This window comes from Pleuronectes platessa, chromosome 11 (assembly GCF_947347685.1).
Source record: "Pleuronectes platessa chromosome 11, fPlePla1.1, whole genome shotgun sequence".
NCBI classification, from domain to species: Eukaryota; Metazoa; Chordata; class Actinopteri; order Pleuronectiformes; family Pleuronectidae; genus Pleuronectes; species Pleuronectes platessa.
Genome location: NC_070636.1, coordinates 26,849,244 through 26,872,089, shown reverse-complemented (window position 1 = coordinate 26,872,089; position 22,846 = coordinate 26,849,244).

Genomic DNA, 22,846 nt, shown 5'->3' with positions numbered 1-22,846 from the left:
AGGGACTCCATCCAATCTCTCCTGGTCTGTCTTGAAGATATCAGAAACTGGATGGCCAACAACTTCCTCCAGTTAAATGGTGACAAGACAGAAGTCATCATTTTTGGCCCCCCCAAGGCAAGATGCACTACTCTAAATAATTTAGGTTACCTCACTCCATTTGTCACACCCTACGCCAGAAACCTGGGTGTCATCCTCGACTCTGAACTCTGTTTTGACAAACAGATTAGTAATGTGGTCAAAACTAGTTTCTACCAACTTAGAGTGATTTCCCGCCTCAAAACCTTCCTATCTCATAAAGACCTGGAGATAGTAATTCATGCCTTTATTACATCACGGCTGGACTATTGCAATTCCCTCTACCTCGGCCTCCCCCAATCCTCACTCAGACGTCTACAGCTGGTTCAAAATGCAGCTGCACGTCTTTTAACTGGCACCAAGAGGCGTGAGCACATCACCCCCATTCTGGCCTCCTTGCACTGGCTCCCCATTCTTTTTAGGATACAGTTTAAAGTTTTATTATTTGTTTTTAAAGCACTCAATGGGCTGGCCCCAGCCTACATCACTGACCTTGTACAGCCCCAGTCAGTCCAAAGGTCCCTCAGATCCTCTAGCAAAGGTTTTCTGCACGTGCCACGCTCACGGCTCAAGCAGAAAGGTGACAGGGCCTTTGCTGTCGCCGCTCCACGTCTGTGGGACCAGCTCCCTCAGAACATTAGATCTGCCCCCTCCATTTCTGCCTTCAAATCTAGGCTAAAAACCCACTTTTACTCCCTGGCCTTCCTTTCCCCCTAACTGTTCGCCTCCTGTTATTGAATGTTATTGAATGTTATTGCACTTTGTATTGGTTTTTAGTACTTATGGTCAATTTGTATTGTTATATTGTATTATTTGCCTTTTATTGTCATTGTACAGCACTTTGGTCAGTTATGCTGTATTTAAATGTGCTCTATAAATAAATTTTACTTACTTACTTACTATGAGACAGTGTGATTTGTGAATATGAGTAATACAAATAAAATTGGATTGATTGATCGATTATTGTGATGGTACCCTTGAGATTAGGATCAATGGCTAAGAGAGTATCTCTTGGTGTCTCTGGAAAAGGATGGTAACCCTTCTGTACTTATCTGTAAGTAACAATAAAACTGGGGTTGGGGTAGGTTAACTTTTTCTACCACTTGATTGAATGAAGCAAACACTAAATCGAAATATAAATCCTTCATGACTAAACTACCATTACTATGCCATGCACAAAAAGAAAGATCCAACTTTTCTGCTGTGAAAAGGTGGTCCTCCAACCAGAAGGTCGTCAGTTTGATCCCAGTGTTCCCCATCTGTATGACAAAGTTTCTTTTGGCAAGATGTTGAACCCCGAAAGCCCCTTCATAGAAAAAAAAGTGCTGCTAATAGATGCACTGTATAAATGTGTGCGTGAATGTCTGCCTGGCAAACTGCATTGTCAAGTGCTTTGAGTGGTCATCAAAACTAGAAAAGCTCTATATAATTAGAAAACCATTTACCATTAAAGACGCTTTTTGTTTATCAAAATAATTACTCAGCTGAGACCATGTTCTGATTGTGTAACTGGATGCTGCAATATGTACCAATTACCAATGGCAGTGGGGATTTGACTAAGAAGCGAATAGGTTGGTAATTTGGGTCCGTCTTCCCCCATTCAGGTGGATATTCAAGTGAGCTGCCTTGGACTAGCCCGATCACTTTCTGAATGTTACAGGCCCAGTAGTAATAGAGGAGGTTGGTAATAACCATCCCTCCCAATGTATTGGGTCTTTGTAAAAAGGCCTAATGTACAATGGCTAAAACGGCTAAGGGAAAACATAAGATCTTGATGAATGAATTATTCAAGTTAAAAGTCTTTAGTGATGTATATTGTATAATTTGTTGAGAACAAAATGACGTAACAACGGTCAATTGAAATCAAATCATCAACCCATTGAGGGCTGGATTAAAAAACACACAGAAAATAAAAGCATACATTTCGTCACAGACTACTCATTATGTGACTCAGTAGTGTGCATTGACCCTGCGTGCCTGTATGCACTCCCGACAACGTCTGGGCATGCTCCTGATCTGTCGGCAAATGGTGTCCTTGGGGATCTCTTCCCAGACCAGGATCAGGGTAGCAGTGAGCTCCTGGACAGTCTGTAGTGGCACTTGGCAGCATCGGATGCACTGATACATAAGGAGGTCAGGGGAACGTGAGGGCCAGGCAATAGCATCAATGCATTGGTCATCAAGGAACTACCTTACCCATGGCCCACTGCACCAGCGTAAGGTCTGACAATCGCTTTAAGGATTACATCCCGCTATCAAACAGCAGTCAGAATTATTTGGAGCAGTGGCTGCAATCTCAGATAAAATTAGAAAAATATCCTTTTGACCGACACAAAAAGTTTTTTGGGCATGACTATGGTTGAAAAAGTTACAGGAATTTAAGACAAATTATAATTTTAAGTAGGTTGATACACCCAGCTATCAATAGTGTACATCAAAGTTCCATATATTTTTTTCAATTGTTAATTAGAGGCAAGACATTGTGTGTATCTAAGAAGATATGAGCAAGGAACTCTAATCCCCAAGTATTTCAAGTGTGATGTCACTCTGTTAAAGGGAAACATAGAAGCAGAAAGATTGAGCGCTGCAGGGATAGTAGGGAAAACTTAAGTTCAGGCTTTAGCCGTAGAGTGTTCCAAATTGTTCCAGCTTGGATAAAATAGGTGGATGAGACAATGCTGACTCAGTTATATAAAGGAGGAGGTCATCTGCATATAATAACACCATATGAACCCTTTCACCTCATGATATATTTTTGAAGGAGCCTTATTATCTTGGGGACAGGGTGCATCTCTGTCTCGTTCCCTGGAACAGACAGAAATAATTCGACTGTATCTCATTTGGGGGCTCCAAACCCAAATCTAGACGGATGTCAAAAGGGAAGCACCAGTCTACCTGGTCAAAAGTGTCCAGTGCAACGGCAAGCTCTGCTAAGGCAGACTGTGAGTGAGTTCAAATTATATTAAAAAGCCTACAGGTATTTGAACAGGGGCTCCTTCCCTAATTAAATCCTGTTTAGTACGTCGATACAAGAGAAGAGAAAAACTTTTCAATGCATTTTTGAAAATCTACATTTAGGAGAATTATGACTAACTGTGGAGGGGGTCTTTTTCTTCTTGGGAATGAGACAAATTGAAGCTTACATTTTCAGGAGCAGTGGGGAGACCTCTTTACAATCTGTTTTTGAACTAATGCACCCATGCACATTGATTTTCTGATGCACAAGATCTTTGTAGTCATTTAATATTTCAAGGTTTTATGAGCATAATTGGCATTCCATTCTCTGCTATTGTACTGGAGTAAAGGAAGCCATGTCTAGACATCACATTGTTTAAGTGAGAAAAAGCTTGCTATATCTAGTGCTGTATCCGTTATGTAGCATGTGTAAGTAGGTTTGGAGGTTGGGATGATGGATGGACAGGGAACTAAGAATTCAATCACAAGACACTGAGCCAATACAACAACAATAATCTGGCAAGGAGTGGTTAAAGAGCTGGGGTTTTATACTGGAGTAGATGAGTTAAGGAAGGCACCAATGACCAACAGGTGTGTAAGAGTAGAGCTGCAGGGCGGACCACGCTGAGACAGACAGACAGGTGAAGACACACACAAACTAAGGAGACACTGCAGAATACAGATTAAAATCTCAGATCCTAATATTCTTGTTATTAGGAGAATTCAAATATGGCAGCCACTGAAACACCTTGTCATTTAACTCAGTTAGAGACCTTTGCAGAGGTGCTGTCATCAAGTCATCGTCAAAGGAGGTATCCTGTTAACATATAGGGGTCACATTGAAACCCATTGTAACTTTTGTGGCAGTTTTTCGCCATTTTCGAGCAAACCATTGAGAAAAGTCATTGCACACCATCTCGATGGAGCTGCAAGTTTTGGTCTATTTTTGCGCATGTGTGAGCAACGCTGCGGGAGGAGTAGTATCCCAAAATTCCATAAAATTCCTCCTGAAACATCAGGGGCCTGTATTTTCAAAAATTCGGCCTCTATTCTCGTCTCCTGGTAAGGTCCTATAACCATCATGGGGCTTTCAATTAAGCTCCTGTTAAAATATTGTAACTTTTAGTTTGAAAATCCAGCCAAAATTCTGGCTGCTTGGTAAGGTCCAATAGCCATCTGGGGTCTTTCATTTCTAAACTCCAGCCTCTATATGGGCTTCCTGGTAAGGTCCTATAACCAGCTAGGGGCTTTTATTTTGAGATGTACCAGGTATGTTAGTGTGCACCACACAAAAGTGTAGTGTCATTTTGGTGACGACTGACTGCGTGGATCTCAGATAGAGAGAGGGGCTGTCACAGGTTAAATCTGTAAATTATCTATCTCCAGTTACAATTTTTATTATTTCATAGGATGAACTTACTTAAAGTGAAGGATTCAAGTAATAAAACTAGCTTGTTATCACGCCACTTACACACCCAGTACATTTCAATCCCTCCCCGTTTTCAAATGTGCCAGGCGCAGTCACTATAATACCAAATGTGTACAGACACGCTCTCTGTGCATTGGACATTTAACTGCACTCTGCAAAGTGCGACTTGCGAAAAAAAATTCGGCCCCATGTCTTCATTGACTAGTAATTACAAATTGCACAAAAAGTGCTGGCCTCAACAATGCATCCATCCATGCTGAATAAGCACTCGAGCGCAGTGCTCGTAGAAGGAATGAACAAGTTTACAATAAAAAAAAAATGCAAATTAATATTTTCCTCATTAATAATGTATGATGCCTATTTCACTCACCTGAACCCATCTGTTATGAATCAGTACATTTTTAGACCCTACCCACCTGACCGGCGAATCAACAACGAGTCCGCAGGTATACCTGCAGTACGCGCATCACTAGCATGTACCTCTTTCTGTGTCTCTCTGTCACATTGTAATGGGGACTGCTGCCACCAAACGCTAACTGCTGCTTTTAGGGAGAGCTTTTAGCTGTGGAGGCACCCCTCGAACACTCAATCAAAAACGCAAGATGAACGCAGGGGAATATGATGCATTTGCCGTGATTAGGATCAGGGCCGGTCTTTCCTACAGGCGACATAGGCGGTTGTCTAGGGCGCCACTCAGAGGGGGGCGCCAAAAACACATTATACAGGCTAGCCACACAGATGCAGACAGCATCATGTGGATTTTTAACACGACAAGTCCTTTTACCTTTGTTACAGGATAATTTAGCAACAATAAAATGGTTTAAGTGTTAGGCTTTCTCAGAGCAAGAACAAATCGCAGACCAAGATGCAAATACTTATTTATTTCAAAAATAGGAAAACCAAGGACCCAAAAAGTTAAAAAGATGACAAGATCAAAAAACTGAAAATCCAATTCAATAATTTGGCAAAACAGAGTTCCAAAAAGGGAAAAACAAAGAGGCTAAAAAATCAGAGAGTCAAAAATCATACCAGATAACAGAGCTAAAACATTGCAGTATCCTGGCATGGCTTCTTCACAGTAAAAAATGATACAATCCGACAGGGGACAACAGAAAGACTGGGCTTAAATAGAAGGGGGAACAAAGACAAGACACAGGTGAACAAATCAGGCAAACAATCAGGGTGATGATAGGGAACAGGTGAGGGAGAAAAAGAGCAGGAAGCAGTAGAGGGCGGAGTCTCAGGACAATAACAGAACACACATGGCCTGACAACATAAACACAACAAGCAAATGACAACATAAATAAACAGGGGGAAAGACATGACATAAAAAAACACAAGCAGGAGGCACAAGGGAAAATGTCTTAAATCACCGGGGTCTTAACATTAAGAGCATTAGGGTAAGAAAGAGAACAAAAAATCGAACTTGCACTATTCTCAGCATTCACATCCAAATATCCACCATCGGCTTTGCAAACACCTTCATAATAAAAGAGCCATGCTTCATGACAGTGTTAGCTGATATGACAAACAGCAACACAAACCAGAAAAGTGCATGACATGTGTTTATCAAATTTCCTGCAGGCAATGTCACCGACTCAATATCCCGGGAATTTAGTTCAGATTCTAATATTGGAGGGCAGTTAGTGATTTATGCCCATTTTTGTGAAATAGGTGTTTCTCCCCATTAGATTTAGAAGGTTCTGCAGTGTGTGAGAGAGCCAAACATTAGCAAGTTGCAGGTTTGTGGTAACCAGAAATGCATGTAGTGGCTGAGCCCTGACAGCAGAGCAATACATTCTGCCAGGGGAATTCAGAGATGACAGGACCAAAAGGGAGCTTTTGCTGATTGCTGTCTGTAATTGCCCAAGGTCATGGCCATTGCTTCACTTCTGATGACCCAGACAGGCATTATTATTACAAGACAAGAACTTAAAACCCCTCATAAAAAGAACTATCAAGGGTATTTCTCCAAACTTTTAGCTCTGGAGGCCTGGATTTTGTAAAAATCAAGACCACCCCCCCCCCCCCCCCACACACACACACACACACAAAGTATATATACTTTTTTTTACGTAAATTCCAAACAATGGTACTTTTCATTTGAGTGAGAGTAGAAAAAGGCAAGACCCCCTTAGCATATGATGAAGAGTGAGGATCCATAACAATGACAGCACCTTAAACATATTAACATATTTTTTCTGTGTGGGTTCCAAAGATAACCTGACTAATGAATGTTAATAGGTTGGAAAATATCTTTGCCTATAATGCTAAAGCTATAATGTTTTCTCTCCGTTTTGTAGGTGTCAAAAAACATCAGCGTACTAAACCTGAAAGCATTTACTTTTTCAGTGAATTAATACACATTGCCTGTTTGCTTCTTGACTCATAATCAGCTTTTGTAAGTGTCTGTTGAAGGGGAAAGTGAGCCTAACTAGGCTAATTCATAAATATGTGAATAAGTCAAAATGTCTAAATGATTAGCGACTCTTAATGTGGGGTTTCACAATTGCCATCAGGTATAAGGCAGCCTTCATGTAATTAATGCTCTCTTTGAATAACCTTCTCCCACTGTTCCCAATGCAACTGTGTACAGGTATGATTAGTGGACTACTACTGATTATTTTATCACAGACTGCTGGTACATCCGTCCAGGGAAATTTGTAGTTCAGTAACTTGCCCAAGAACACGGGGATGCACACTGGAGAGGATCAAATCACCAACCCTTTTTGGTTAGTGTAAAACCAGATCTACCTTCTCAGCCAGATATATCACTATGATGCTAAAGCATAGCTGTGGTAGTGGGATGTGGACAGCTTTGGCAGCAGGATTGGAGTTGTGGTTTAGGGAACAATGTGTGAGGTTTTAGTTTTTCCGTGCTCTCCTCTCCTTCTCTCTCCCTGCTCTGTTTCCTGTCGTGTGTGTGTGTGTGTGTGTGTGTGTGTGTGTGGAGCTTGGATGGTCTCCGTGAGCTTTGCTCATGACCCGAGTATCTGAGTGCTCAGCCCAGTCGCTGCCTTCTAAACGTGAGGATCACTCAGCTAACAGCTCTCACCTGTGCTGATTGATCCTCTGTGGTGTCTGGGTGCTCTCCCAGCCCCCTCACTTCCCACCTTAATAATATGGCATCATCATGCCTTAAAGAGCTCATAGTACCGTATCATATGACAAGAGCACTCCTCTCCAAGAAAATCAGGCTTTCTTTTAATCACTGAAGGTTCTAAAAGTAAAGTAGAAGCCAAAGCCTTCAGCTATCAAGGTTCTCTCCTGAGGAATCATCTCCTAGTTTAAGAGTATGCTTAAAACCTTCCTTTTTCTGATAAAGCTTTTAGTTAGATCTGGTTCAAGTCTGTCTTGGTCCAGCGATTATTTATGCTGCCATAGGACTAGAATGTCGGGGACAAACAAAACTCTCTTCGTCTTCATCACAGCGAAGTCTCATCAATATTACTGACTTGACGTATTCAATGGAGTAATTTGTCCTCATCCACAAACATTTTATTTGAACCTAGCTCAGCATGTCTGATTCCGATGGGTCCCTTCAGGCTCAGGTCTACTATCCACAGATGCTCAGCCGAGGATTCACCTGCAGTTCTGTGTTTCCAATGATGCTCCAGATCAGATCATTCTGTGCACTTTACTTTTCTTTTTCCTTCCCACTCTCTCTTCTTTGTCTGACAATATTCGTTGAGGCTTCAAATCAGAGATAAAAATGCTAACTTAAATTATGCACCGTTAGATTACGCTCAATCATTCCTGGCTTCTTAAATGTTCTTTGCAGTTTCTGTGTGCAGTCTCATTCCCTTTTATGAGCATTGGCGGTGCATTTACGAATGCTAATTAGGAAAAACTGAAACACGCTTTCAACCTACGATCACAATGCATTCATCAATATAAGATAACAGATGCGAACAATGCTGCCGCTTAAGATCGACTCATGAATCTGACAACAATTTCTTAGAAGAGATATTGGTGAATGAGGCCCATCATGATTTATCATTTGCAGATCATGGATCATGACTGTGACGGTGGATGGTGGATCGTAGATTGCGATCATTGATGGTGATCGTGATGGTAGCTGATCGTAGATCATGATGGTTGATCGTGATCGTAGATCGGATTGATGATTACAACTTTATTGCTTAGATTTAAAATATAATCAGAATCAGAATCTGAATTCTTTTTATTGCTATGTATACTTGCACATACAGGAAATTGCCTTGGTGTGGTTGGTGCACTGTACAAACAACAATATAAAAACAACAATAGAACAACAATATATACAGTAAGAGAGTTATGGGCACGTGCGGTTCTAAGGTGCAGAGATTGGTGATAGTGCCAATAATATATAGTTATAAATTATGTGCCGGGGGGGGGGGGGGGGGCAGCAGAGACAGTGTGATGCAGGGGGCTTGTTTGTGAGCCCCACTGCCATAGGGAAAAAAAATTCAGATGGCGCGAGGTTTTAGTCCTGATAGCCCGGAACCTTTTTCCGGATGGGAGTCTCTGGAATAGGTGGTGACCGGGATGGGAAGGATCAGCAATTATCTTGCCTGCTCTCTTACTGGTCCTGGAGTGGAACAGGTCTAGGAGAGCCGGCAGGTCACAGCCGATGACCTTCTCGGCTGACTGAATGATCCGCTGCAGTCTCCCCTTCTCCTTGGCAGTGGAGGCAGCAAACCAGACGGTGATAGATGAGGTGAGGATGGACTCAATGATGGCTGTGTAGAACTCAACCATCACTTTCCGCGGCATGTTGAATTTCCTCATTTGCCGCAGGAAGAACATCCTCTGCTGGGCCTTCTTGATAGTGGAGGTGATGTTCTCCATCCACCTCAGGTCCTGTGCAATTATAGTCCCCAGGAATCTGAATGACTCCACTGTTTTAACTGGGGAGTCGCACATGGTGAGGGGGGCGGTTTGGGCTGGGCTCCTCCTGAAGTCTGCTACCATCTCTACAGTTTTTAAAGCGTTCAGCTCCAGGTGGTTCTGGCTGCACAAGGAAGCCAGGCTGTTAACTTCCTCTCTGTAGGCGGCCTCGTCCCCATTGGAAATTAATCCAATAAGGGTTGTGTCGTCAGCAAACCTCAGGAGTTTGACAGAGGAATGGCTGGAGGTGCAGTTGTTGGTGTAGAGCAGGGGTGGGCAATTCATTTTCCCGAAGGGCCACATGAGAAACATGGACAGTTGTGGAGGGCCGGACCAATAAGCTGAACTTAATTCTACTCATATTAATTTGATAAGCTTCTACAGTTAAGAGTAAATGTTATGGTTAGGCAATGAAAAAGTGAGGCAGGCAAAGTAATAACGCCAACAATATATCACACTTTAATCAACATTTACAAGAACAGTTGTGAACAAAGTATGCAATTTTTTTGCAGTATTCCAAAGATCAGCTTTAAATTAACTGTATACAAAGTGCTATTACTATTTGCATATAGTCTAATCACCCTATTTGCGTTTTTTTTTCTTGTTAAGTGAGAGAAATCTAGTCTGTTTTGGGCATGAACAAGTGCACTGAAGTCAGGTTGAATATCTGAGGTGGATATGCGAAGGACAGCTGACAGGTGATCATCAGTGAGAGAGGATCTGTATCCGGATTTGTTAAACTTCATCACAGAAAATGTTTGTTCACATATGTCAGTAGATCCAAAGAGAACCAACATCTTCTGAGCATGCCTCCTCACGTATGAAAAGTTCTCCTCTTTGAGAGAAGAATAAAACTCCAGCAGTGATGCTGACTTAAAGTGCTCTGCCAGAGGTGATCCACTGATGGTGGGGCTTCTTTCAGTGTTGGCATGTGGTTGAGAATGTTACCCTCCAGCTTGCTTGAAAGAAAATGCAACTTTCTCATGAAAGTCTCACGAGGCTGTACATTTTATGTGCAAATAGGCCCTTGCCTTGCAGCTTGGTATTTAGCTCATTCATTAATGCAGTGACATCAACAGCATCTTCCATCCAGTCTGCATCTGAGAGCTCTGGGCGGTCCTTGCCTTTCTTTTCACAAAACTCTTGAATCTCTGCTCTCAGGTCCCATACTGTTTTAAGCACTTTGTCCAGATTGAGCCATCTGACAGCTGTGTGGGAGCCTATGTCCCCATGTTCAGTCTCATGCTCCTCCAAAAGTGCAACAAACTGTCTGTGATTCAGCTCTTGCCCTGATAAATTGAACTAATTTAGTTACAACATCAGTAACATGATTCATTTTTAGCACTGACTCACACAACACCTCCTGATGTATAATACACAGGCTTCATACACATTTTGACCAATGGATTTCCATGACTTTTCCATGACTTTCAATAACTTTAACCAACTTTCCATGACCAAACATTTTGTGAGATCTCAGTGTATACATGCAAAAGAGACTAAATTTAGTATTTAAGCTAACAATGAGAATTTCAAAGCATACAGTAAACCTTGAATTACACAAATGATTGAGACAATAGTTTGATTGACGTCTGTTGTAACACATGGCATGTACTTTTCCATTTGTAGCCAAGCATGGTTAAATCTACACTTCCCTGGCGTAGTGCATTATCTCACCTGCTTCCCCACCGAACATTTCAATTAGTATGAGATAGTATGCCTACTTATATTTTGAGCGTATTTCTTTTAAAAGCATATGAATTAATTAAAACTCAGCGTCATGAACGACATGAAAATATGAATATAACAAATCTCCATGACTTCTCCAAAACTTTTGGGATTACATTTTTTTCAAGCACTTTTCCAGGACTGGAAATAAACATTTAACAATTCAATGACTTTTCCAGGTTTTTCATGACCGTGGGTTAATTTCCCTCACTTTATCTTGATTCCGCTTCAAAAGTCGTCCTTTTTACTGACCGCATTGCTGCCAGCTCCTCAGTAATCGCAAAGTCTTTCGTCATCCCACGTACAAAGATGAGTAACTGGGCTGTGTCGCGGACATCACAGCCCTCATCCAGAGCCAAGGAGAAAAAGTCAAAATCGACCACTTTCTTTAGCAGCTGAAGCCTGAGATTTCCCGCGATGTCCTCGATCCTTCACGTTTCGTCCGTAAAAGTCTCTCCGTGCTTTGTCTCGTAGTGGCGGTTCAAATTGTAATCCTTAAAAACTGCGATCTTTTCTCCACAAACTAAGCACACGGCTTTCCCTTTGACTTCAGTAAATGAATACTTAGCAGTCCATGTCTCGTTACAAACTCTATCTTTCTTGTCTTAATAACGTGGGCTGACATTTTTGCGGACTAATAGCTAACTCACATCTCTTCTTAACTTCGTTCGCCAACACATCATCCGCTCGCGGCATTCAGGATGTATGTCAGGTAAATGTTAAAAAAAGGCACCTTCAAAATAAAAGAAATGTTGTTGTATCCTCTGCATGATGTTCACTTATTTACGTGTGATTCCTAATATTCCGTTGACCTCACGCGGGCCGGTCACAGACAGCCAAAGGGCCGGATGCGGCCCGGGGGCTGTACAATGCCCAGGTCTGGTGTAGAGGGAGAAGAGTAGAGGAGAGAGCAAGCAACCTTGTGGGGCTCCAGTGCTGATGGTCCGGGTCTCAGAGACAAGCTTGCCCAGCCTCACGCGCTGCTTCCTGTCGGTCAGGAAGTTAGTGATCCACCTGCAGGTGGGCTTAGGCACGCTCAGCTGTGTCAGCTTGTCCCGAAGAAGAGCTGGGGAGATTTTGTTGAATGCAGAGCTGAAGTCCACAAACAGGATCCTGGCGTAGGTGCCGGGGGAGTCGAGGTGCTGGAGGATGAAGTGGAGTCCCATGTTGACTGCATCGTCTATGGACCTCTTGGCTCTGTAACTGCAGTGGGTCGAGGAGGTGGTTTGTTATGGTCTTGAGGTTGGTCAGCACGAGGCGCTCGAAGGTCTTCATTACTACTGAGGTCAGGGCGACTGGTCTGTAGTCATTAAGGCCTGTGATCCTCTGCTTCTTGGGAACGGGGATGATGGTGGAGGTTTTGAGGCAGGCGGGTACAACACATTCAGCCAGTGAGGTGTTGAAGATGTCTGTGAACACTGGACACAGCTGATCCGCACAGTGCCTCAGTGTGGAGGGGTAGACAGCGTCTGGTTCAGCTGCCTTGCGGGGGTTCAGTCTCTTCAGTAGTTTGTTGACATCTCTCTCCTGAATTGAGAGAGGTGTGAAGGGGGGGATGGGGCAGTCTAGTGCGATTTTGTGGGGGGGGCTAGTGTCTTTGTCCGGGCTGGGAAGAAGAGGTGTGGTAGCTGTGGGGGTGGGGGGTTGAGAGTGTGGGGAAGGGTTAAGGCCTCAGTATGCTTCTCCGAGTCCGTTTCGGAATGACGGACGGACGGATCGGACGGACCCTTTTTGATTTATAGTTCTACGAGCCTTTTTATTGTGAAAACAATTCACCGCCAGAACAGTAGATGGCGAAACGGAAGTCGAGCTTAGACAAGCCTACCTCATGAGGTATATAGAAGAAGTCCACGCTGGTTTATTTACGTCCTCCCGGCTCCTCACACACAGTGAACGATGGTAACAGAAAAAGGATGTTGGTGACGCGACAGTTTTTGCTGAATAAAGTGACACCCAGCGGGTCAAAATGCTTATGTTATCGTGTCTTAGCGCAGCGGTTCCCCGGTCTTGTTTCCAAACTGCGTTGCTAATTCAACAGCTGCAACAGCTTGAAGCTACACGGAGGCAGCTAGCTCCCCCCAGCTTCCACACACAGTCAGCACGGACACCCGATACTAGCTACTACCAAGTGTTTGCTTCTAGCCTGACGGTGTCATGAGCCGTGGGATTAAAGTCAGCGGGTTTTTGCGCTGTTCCCACCGCAGTTAGCATGGTGGCTAGCCCGCTAGCCCCGTTATCAAAGTTCGTTATAACCGTATGTGACCGTACACACATGCTGTAAGTGCTCTAACCAGCCACCGCCAGCCGGACACACTTGTCACATTAATCATAGAGTCGTAGTTGTGATTTTGGTTTATTGTGATGTAGGGAATGGAACAGGAAGTTTCCATTCCGAAATGCTGGCGTTAGCGGACCAATCACAGCCAAGAGCTATCCGTGGGCTGTCCGTCATTTCGACGTATAGTTAGAAAAATGAGCGCGGCACGAAAAGCTCTCCGAGGAGCCTCGGAGAGGCACGGAGAGGGCGTTCCACGTTGGAGAGGGCGGTCCTATCTGTCCGTGTCCGTCAAAACGCAGAAGCATACATTGGCCTTTAGACCTGGTCCTTTGTTCGTCGAATCTGCAGTAAAACTTATTGAGGTTGTTTGCGAGTTTGAGGTCTTCGACAGAGTTGGGGGATTTTGTCTTGCAGCCAGTGATCATCCGAAGGCCTTTCCAGACTGATGAGAAGTCGTTGGCTGCAAACTGTTGTTCCAGCTTCTTCGAATACTGTCGTTTGGCCTCCTTAATCTCCTTGCCATACGAGTATTTAATCAGTCTGAACCTATCCATGTCCCCACTCTTGAAGCCCCCTTCCTTCTCCAAACGTAGCCGTTTGAGCTTTGCTGTGAACCAGGGCTTGTCGTTGTTGTAACTCACCCTGGTGCATGTCGGAATACATCTCTCTTCACAGAAGCTGATGTAGGACGTCACAGCATCTGTGTATTCGTCCAGGCTGTTAGAAGCAGTTCTGAACATGTCCCAGTCAGTGTTTTCCAGGCAGTCACGCAGCTCCTCCACAGCTTCTCTGCTGGTCCAGTTCTTTGATCTCAGCACAGCAGGTTTAGAAAGTTTTAGTTTCGGTCTGTAAGCCGGGATCAGGTGAATGAGAGCGTGGTCGGATAGACCCAGAGCAGCGCGGGAAACTTCATGATACGCCTTGCTGATGGTGCTGTAACAGTGGTCCAGAGTATTGTCCCCACTGGTCGGGCATTTGATTAACTGTTTTTATTTTGGGAGTTCCTGAGATAAGTTCCCCTTATTAAAGTCCCCAAGAACAATAACGGGGGAATACGTGTTCTCTCCACTCCCAGTATCTGCTCCGCGAGTTGTCGTTGAGCCTCTCGCACGTCAGCTTGCGCGGGGATGTAGACTCCAGCCAGGATAAAAGAGGTGAATTCATGGGGAGAGTAGAACGGCCTGCAGGTGATAACAAAAGTTTTCAGGTCCGGAGAACAGGACTGTAAAATTACTTTCACGTCGCTGCACCAGCCATGGTTTATATAAAAACAAATCCCTCCGCCTTTTGCCTTGCGTGAGAGGATCAGGTCGCGGTCCGCGCGGCAAAAGTCTTGGTCTTCACTGGAGGAGTTAGCCCTTCTGAGTTGAGCTTTGCTGGTAAAATGGCAAATAGTCTGTGCTGCACTTTCTTGTCCTAATAACCACACAAAGAGTAAAGACTCAGAGAGAGTGGTTCTGGGCCACATTCAGAGCACTATACCTGAGACGACGGACCCCTTGCAGTAGGCCTATCGCCCTTATAGAAGTACCACTCTGCAGCCCTTCACATAGTCCTCTCCCACCTAGAAAAAATAGAGGCCCACTTCAGGATGCTTTTCATAGACTACAGCTCTGCTTTTAATACAGTCATCCCGAACAAGTTCACTAACAAACTGTTAGTGAAACCTTGGATCACACTCTACACTGCGCCCCATGCTCGACACAATGTTCACATACGCCTCTCACAAGAACAATACTCCTGAAATTTGCTGATAACTCATTTCTGGCAATGTTAAAACAGCATATTAGTGAGGTGGCAAGTCTGGTGACAAGGTGTGAGTAGAACAACGAGATGATCATGAACATGAGAAAGGAGAGGAGAACTCATCGTCCGCTGATCATCTGTGGGCCTGAGGTTGAGAGAGTGAGCAACTTCAAATTGCTGGGGGTCTGTTAGGGATTGATGTTTCAACCCTTTAAACTCAGAACGTGAGCAGTCAGTTAGGGAGAATTGAAGTGCAACAATCTGACCAGAAGTCCAAGAACTTTCTCACAAGATAAAGGTACATGGCATCGATACACAAAACTGAGACAAATGGCTGAATGCCTCAAACAAAAGCGTTAAATATGTTTGGCTAAAACCATCCCTTAAATAGAAAAGATAAAATGAACATTATTAATATTAATAAAGTGTCTTTAAATGAATACATTAAAGAGTAGAATAACTCTAGAACACATTTTTAAGGCTAGAGTTGATATAACTTAAGGCTGGGAGAAAAATGAATTACAAAACAAAACCATTTGCTGCCATCCCCCCATTCCTACATGGTTTAGTCCACATTGAAACCACCTGGTGGAGATTAGACATTCATGTGCAGGCATTTATGAGCACCAGCCTCAACTAGGAGGTGAACATCAAAGAACACAAGGATTAGAAAATCAAGGCAAACAAGCAACAATGAAACGAATATTTGAATGAAAATATATTAAGTTAAACAAATCCATTTATCAGCTGAAGTTGATCCTAATTTAAAACACAAACAGAAACCAAATATTCAGAATGAATCAACAATGAGCTGAACTGGCTCGACTACTCTAGCATAACAACATCTACACTGTCTATTATACTACATTGCACAGATGTTTTACTGTATATAACATGTTTATATCTTTTACTCTTGGTATATTTTTGTATTTTACTTTGATATTTTTTTAACTTTTAACGGTATTCATAGTGGAAAACAAAGAAAGAATTGCATTGTACAGGGAGGGTACATACGACAATAACTGCTTTGAACTTCAACTATGGCCCTGATCAAACCTGGTATCAAATCAATCTCAGGTGTTCCAATCACCTGTGGACAGATCTTAGGTTCAGTGTGTAAGAATTGGGTGAAAAGCATCTATTGGCATAAATTGAATATATTATAATCCTACTAATGATTTCACTAGTCTGTAATCATCTAAATTGTACGAATTTTTACAAACTGAACCTTTAAGTGCAGATGTGAACAATCTAAGATGCACTGGGGATGCAATTGAGATCTGATCAATCAAACAACATTTAGAGGTGGGTAGGAATTCATGTGTCCACATTATTTTACCAAAGTTAATGTAAATATATTTTAGTTAACACTGAAAGACCACCTACTAAACTGACGTCCTCTGATTCACAAGTTTCATAATGAACTCAAAGTATTTTTACACACATCTCTGTCTTTCACATGCATTGATTTGTGACCATCAGCACAATATAAACACTGAGTTGCAATTTCATCAACAAAAATGTTCTGCCAGTTGAGCTGCTTTTTGCATAGTTCAGGAAAGCAGTGTGAGCTGAGAGCCTTGCAATTCAAAATATATGTTTTGGTGCATTACTCAACAATTTCAATCAGATGTATCTCATCCAGCATTATGAAAGCTGGAATACATAAGCTTCAAGTAAACAGTCCTCTACTATTCAATACAAGGCTGCCTTGTTCGACAGCTATTTTGAAGCATTCCTAAGCTGCAAGGCCCTTATCATCTTCCTTAATGCATAGGTAATCACATGTGTGTCTCATCACTTCCCCTGCTGACAGGCCAATCGTCTGGGCACTCCAAACATGAAAAACATCCTTTTTATAACATGTTTCTTCAACATTTTGTTTTTTTTATTCCTTACAAAGCCTGTGATGGACACCCAGTGAGACTATGTGACACTGATGGCTGGGTGAGGGCATCATTTCCATGAGTAAAATATCAAGCCCCTGTCAGGCCTGTCAACTCTTTCTCACACTATCACACAAACCCACATGCATATACTCAAAGCTTGCTGGGAGGCCTGTGTGATGCCAATGTCTCCAGAAATGTTTTCATCCTTTAGTTTTGCTTTTGTGTGCCAAAAGGTTACAGTGTCTGGTGAGAGGGAAAAATCATTCATTTTCACATACAGAAATATTAGCACTTAGTACATTTTCAGCACAGGTAATTTTGATTTTGGTTTGCACCCTTCATAGAGACTCTGTAAACTAAAAAGGAAACGTGGAAGGCTGTTGTCCCCAGATTTTCTTTTAATTTTGATTTGACAAGTTCTTCAATGTTGTTTATTCGAGGCGGCTTGGGCTTAGGCTATTGAGCGGGGTCGTCCTTTAACCAGAAGATCAGGATTCAGTCCCAGTCTTTCCCATTCCACATGCCCAAGTGTCTTTGGGAACCCCAAATTGCCCCTGAAGGCTGTGCTGCACAAAGATCCACTGTATGATTGTATTTTTGATATGTGTCAAAAACGTCACTGTAAAGCACTTGGAGTGGTCATCAAAACGTGAGAAGCACTATATATGTACACACAAAAACCCGGATTAGTTTCAGATTAGACTAATGTTTCTGGCATCCAGAAACCCAACATCCACAGCCCAAGGGAAATCATAAAACTGAATTTAGTGTGATAATGTCTGACTGTTAGCAACTACTTCATTCATTATGTTTCTATTTCTCTGAGCTCACTTGCTTTTGATTGTTTGTTTTTTAATCAGCCATTAATCTACCAGACGCTGACTGGCTGAAGCCTTAGATGATGATGTAAAACAACTGGACCTCGTCCAACTATCACAAGCCTATTTGGTGCAATTCTTCGGGATATGGAGGACAGAGACTGGATAACAATATCCGTAATTCTTTAATGAGATGTGATGATGACAAAACAACAGAAATTTGTGTATGATTCTTCATTTTCTAAATTTGTCAAGGGTGTAGTAACATTTTTAAAACATAATTTGAAAACCATTAAACTATAATTAGGTGATGGATCACCTTCAGCATTCACAACATTCACAGGGAAGTGTTTACCAATGTGAAGAGTCATCAATCATAAACAGCAGGAACTGTCGAACCTGAAGTTCACATTAAACAAATGTTCTTGCTGTTTTAGTACATTTTAGACATACAAACTCTGAAGTGATTACTTAATCTCTGATAATTAAATGGTAAAGCCACAGTTTATGGGATTGAACAGTGTGTTTAAGGCAGGTACCCAACATGATTAAACTGTACATTTTCCATTGACTACAGAAAACATGCCTGGTTTTTGCACATTGTCCCTTTTCCTTGCAATAAACCAAACAGGACACTTTTCATAAACTGAATCTACCAGACCCCAAGATGGTGCCATCCAAAGTGACGGGAGAAGAAACAACGTAATAAACCATGTATTCCTTCCGTGATTATGGGGAATGTGAGATCTTCCCCCTATAAGATGGAAGATCTAACAGTGCTAACCAGGCGGCAGAGGGAGCACCTGGAATGTAGCAACATATCAATCAATCAATCAAATTTTATTTGTATAGCCCATATTCACAAATTACAATTCGTCTCATAGGGCTTTAACAGGGTGTGACATCCTCTGTCCTTAACCTTCAGCAAGAGTAAGGAAAAACTACTAAAAACCCTTTTAACAGGGTAAAAATACGTAGAAACCTCAGAGAGAGCCACATGTGAGGGATCCCTCTCCCAGGACGGACAGAAGTGCAATAGATGCCACGTGCAGGAAAACATCATCAAGATTAAAGTCTTCAAGATTAAAGATTAAAGTTTCTAGCAGCATTTGATGAGGGTAAACATCCTGAAGGACAACCCCAACATGACATGCCAAGCAGTTCCGCTGCAATCACAGTCCATGGTCAGCAACCAGCAGAACCACGATCCACCATCCAGACCAGAACGCCACTCCAGTCCTCAGTCACCGTCCACCGCCACCCACCACGAGCCACCGTCGCGGTCCTGGTCCAATGCCTGTACCCGATGCCAATGTGACACAGGGTCCGCCACCACCACCACGATCAGCCCACACGACACAGAATCCGCCACACTGGGTCCACCACCACGACCCCCAGTGCGCGATCAACAAACCGCAATCCATGGTGCGGCCACAGAGGCCCTGGATCTGCGGGTGATAAAGCAAAGGGATTCCGGGGAAGGGGGATAGGGATGGAGAAGAGGAAGGAGAAGCTGGAAAAAGAAGCTCCGTGTGTCATGTGTCATAAAATAGAACAAGTAACGTTCTGCCGCACTAATTAGCTCTAACTATAAGCTTTATCAAAAAGGAAGGTTTTGAGCCTACTCTTAAACGAACAGATGGTGTCTGCCTCCCGAACTGAAAGTGGTAGTTTATTCCACAGCAGAGGAGCTTGATGGCTAAAAGCTCTGGCTCCTACTCTACTTTTAGAGACTTTAGGGATGACAAGTAGGCCTAAATTCTGGGACCGGAGTGCTCTAGTGGGTTTATAAGGTACTAACAGCTCTTTAAGGTAAAAAGGCGCTATATTATTAAGGGCCTTGAAGGTGAGGAGAAGAATTTTTAATTCCATTCTAGATTTAACTGGAAGCCAGTGTAGCGATGCTAATACTGCAGAAATGTGCTCTCTTTTCTTTGTTCTCGTCAGGACACGTGCTGCGGCACTTTGGACAAGCTGTAGAGTCTTTAACGACTTACTGCTGGAGCCTGATAATAATGAATTACAATAGTCCAGTCTAGATGTAACAAAGGCATGGACTAGTTTTTCTGCATCTTTTTGCGAAAGGACATGTCTGATTTTTGAGATATTACGCAAGTGGAAAAAGGCGGTTCTAGAAATTTGTTTTAAGTGACTATTAAAGGATAAATCAGGATCGAAGATCACTCCCAAGTTCCTGACTGTTTTGTTGGAAGCAAGGGCAATGTCGTCTAGCGCAGCTATATCATTAGATAATGTATCTCTAAGGTGTTTGGGGCCAAGTATTATAATCTCTGTTTTGTCTGAGTTTAATAAGAGAAAATTTGCGGGTCATCCAGGTTTTTATGTCCTTGAGACATGCTCGAAGTTTAGCTAATTGATTACTTTGTTCAGGTTTTATTGATAAGTATAACTGGGTGTCATCCGCATAGCAGTGGAAATTTACCGAGTGTGTCCTGATAATGTTTCCTAGTGGAAGCATTTATAATGAGAATAAAATTGGGCCGAGCACAGAGCCCTTGGGAACACCATGGTTTACTTTGGTGCGCACAGATGACTCATCATTAATTGCACGAATTGGGAGCGATCAGAACTTGCTTCACAAGAGACATCGAACTGCTAACTGTAAGCATTTTGCCATATTACCTCCTGTAGAAGTTCTTGCACATCATTGCGATAACTGTCTACATCCCCCCTTTGGCCGATGCTGCAGCAGCTTGAGAGCTTCTGCACACTGTAGTGTCACAGCTGCAGGCATCGCACCCTCAGTCCCTCCTCCTCATCTCTAGAGATTCCAACCATGATTCCCTGTCTTCCACTCTCCCCACATTCACCCAGTTTGTTATAAAGGGCCCATATTTTACACCTTTCTGGGATTCAATTTAAGGTATTGGTAACCCTTAGATGATATCAGTGGTTGAAAGTTGAAAAAACTGCTTCGATGTGTATTTCCATGTCCTCTCTTCTGCCTCTCTCTGGTTTTCCATACAGAACAGGCTGTTTTCGCTTGCCTCATTTATTATTTATGAGCCCCTGCTATGATTTGCTGACTGCACTTTGAGGGACACACGACTGGGCAAATCGTGTCATTCTGGCGCATTGACGATCTCTCTGGTAAACACAGCTGAAAGTCACGTTGCTGTGTTTGGATACAGCTATAGAAGACGAGCCACATATTCACAGTCAGTTACAACAGGATGTTTCGGAAAGGTAAGTTACATAGTCCTCATATTTGTTCATGTTTTAGCAGGACAGTCGGCCTATAAAGGAGTAAGTCCTGAGGTTCAGTCCCGAGTTTCAGTCCCGAGTTACAGTCCAGAGTTTCAGTCCCGTATGGGGAGCTTACCTTTAGGGTACCTACTGACCCCCTTCAAATAATTGCGGATAGTGAAGCCCACAAAATGTATTTTACATGATATGGGCCCTTTAAATGCCAAACCAGTGACCATAAAACGCTGGAATACTGTATGCAAATGCCAAGGATGCATACAGCTCCTCCACCCTCCCCCGAGTGGGTGTTTCTGATAACAACCTGATTCGTCTGATCCCTGCCTACAGTGAATAAACAACCCCAAACCAAAAGGTATGTGAGGAAATGGTCTGAGGAGACGAGTATGGCACTGAGGGACTCTTTTGGGACCTGTTGGGATTTTTTATTTTAGCTGTTGTCTGTTTGTGTGGGTCTGTGAAGATGGCAACAGAACTGAACTCTAAACAAATGAAGGAGGGTGGGGGCAGGAGCAATTTGGACAAGGTATATGGCCTTCACACAATGACTTATAATAACGGTTGCTGCTTGGTGTTAATCTTGAAGTTATTTAGAATGTGTGTGCGTCACATCGCTGGTCAGTCTCACACCTGTCTTGATAAAAGGTCTGATAAGAGCCGCTGCCTCATGTGGGAACTGAAAATCTGTGGCATACTATACACTGTACTTTAACTTGTTGTCACACCTAACTTTTCTGGATTAAAGATTAACTCCCTTAGATTTATTCAACATCACACTGAGTTCAACCAGCTGCCCCAGGTTCTGGAGGGAAGATAGAAAGGCGTTGTTTTGTTTGGAGGATGCGCATGTTTACACAAACAGAATATACAGCCTATAGAGCAGGAACACAATATTCTTTACTCCAATGAACAACAACACCGACCCAAAAGGCGTTAGCTGAGTAAAGGCTTGTTTATGTGAAGATTTGCCCACTAACTTTCGGAGGAGGAGTGAGACTTGGAGCTGCTCCTTGTTATTTCTTGATTCCAGTGCCAAGAGGGTGGACTATGCCTGCGCACCATCGAGGAAGAACCAAGTCTCGATTCCCCTTCATTATTGACCAATCAAATTATACCTACTGTTATAAAATATTACAACCGCTGTCAATGCGGTGACACTTTTGACTGCCCCGGTATTGCTAGAGGGTAGTGTGTTGGGTGCCCATTGCTGTGCTGTCCTTTTCATAGCTTCTTAATAGATACTTGTTGAACCAAACCGAGACCGGCTCTTCTCATACACGCGACAGACCACGGACTGGGAAGTGCTCTGTGGGCCACACGTGGAGGACAGATCCCTCGAGCACCTGGAGAACACCCTTAGCACTGTGAGAGTCATGTTCTTTGACTTTCCAGTGCTTTCAAACATTCAGCCAGCACTGCTGAATGGCTGCATGGACCATCGACTACCTCACCGACAGTCCACAGTATGTGAGGCTTCATGACTGTGTGTCAAATGTGGTAGTTTCCAGCACAGGAGCCCCACAAGGGACAGTGCTTTCTCCTTTCCTGTTTACCATATACACATCAGACTTCAGATACAACACAGAGAGCTGTCATATCCAGAAAATCTCTGATGACACAGCCATCGTTGGTCGTGTATCGCAGGGCAACAATCTGGAGTAAAGGGGGATCAACACTGACTTTGTCCGCTTTTGTGAACTGAATCACCTTTCAATCAACGCCACCAATACAAGGGAGATGGTGATAGACTTTCGCATGAGGTCACCCCAGACCATACAGGTTTACATCTAGGATGTATACATTGAGATTGTGTTACAAGACTACAGATAA